Source organism: Poecilia formosa, unplaced genomic scaffold (assembly GCF_000485575.1).
Source record: "Poecilia formosa unplaced genomic scaffold, Poecilia_formosa-5.1.2 Scaffold379, whole genome shotgun sequence".
Taxonomy (NCBI): domain Eukaryota; kingdom Metazoa; phylum Chordata; class Actinopteri; order Cyprinodontiformes; family Poeciliidae; genus Poecilia; species Poecilia formosa.
In genome coordinates, this window is record NW_006800318.1 from 34,439 (window position 1) to 35,564 (window position 1,126).

At 41.1% G+C, this 1,126-nt stretch overlaps 1 long non-coding RNA gene across 1 annotated transcript in view; it reads left to right on the plus strand.

Moving 5' to 3' along the window:
* The first annotated feature begins 662 nt into the window (after window positions 1-662).
* Window positions 663-1,126, plus strand: part of LOC107833403 (uncharacterized) — a 10,467-nt gene continuing 10,003 nt past the window's right edge. The window contains exon 1 of the long non-coding RNA XR_001659150.1: window positions 663-851. This is a non-coding gene — a long non-coding RNA (uncharacterized LOC107833403). The remainder of the gene's footprint in view (window positions 852-1,126) is intronic.

Here is a 1,126-nt window from a genome sequence, read left to right on the forward strand (position 1 = left end):
TCGCCATGTTGACACGTTCCTCTAGCCGCCTCGGATCAGCCGCAGTTCTCCTCGCAGTTCTTCACTACAAAACATTTCTCCAGGTTTCCTACCCACCGGGTGCAAGTTTACTTGTGCAGAACGTGCATAAAACAGTCCAGTTCTTGCTCCACCTCAACCTCTGCCAGCATTAGCAGCGGTCTCCATTAGCTTCCTCCTTGTCTCCCGCGTTCTTCTCCCTTCTCCTTCCCATCATTCCGTTCTTTTTTTTCTATGTTGAGTTCACTTGTCCCTCGGTAACCCAAACTACTTCATAGATAGGAAAGTCAATACAGTCTTTAAACTAATGAGATAATTGATCAAACAAGAATACATTTAAGTAAGAACACAAGTCCCATCCAGAAAAGCTTCGGCTTTCTGTTTTTCTCATTTTTTCCTCATAACAGTAACGGCTCCCCGCATGTATATAATCACTCGGATCAAAAATTTACAAAAATAATAATTCAAGTTTCTCACTTATATTTTGTATGTACACACAACCAACCTTGTAAATATTAAAGGACCTTAAGAGCATGTTTTTTTAACCAGGGGCTACACGTATTTTAGATTCATTGCACACCAACTGATATTTCTGACCAAATATTTCTGGTCTTTTATTGTTTTAATACTGATAATTTTGGCATACAGCTCATGAAAACCCAAAATCCCTGTCTCAAAAAATTAGCATATTTCATCCAACCAATAAAACAGAAGTGTTTTAATACCAAAACAGTCAACCTTCAAATAATTCTGTTCAGTTATGCACTTAATACTTGGTCAGGAATCCTTTTGCAGCCTTCAATGCGGCGTGGCATGGAGGCAATCAGCCTGTGGTGTTATGGAGGCCCAGTATAGGATGCTTCGATAGCGGCCTTAAGCTCATCCAGACTGTTGGGTCTTGTGTCTCTCAACTTTCTCTTGACAATATCCCACAGATTCTCTATGAGGTTCAGGTCAGGAGAGTTGGCAGGCCAATTGAGCACAGTAACACTATGGTCAGTAATACCAGTGGTTTTGGCCCTGTGAGCAGGTGCCAGGTTGTGCTGAAAAATGAAATCTTCATCTCCATAAAGCTTTTCAGCAGATGGAAGCATGAAGTGCTCCAAAA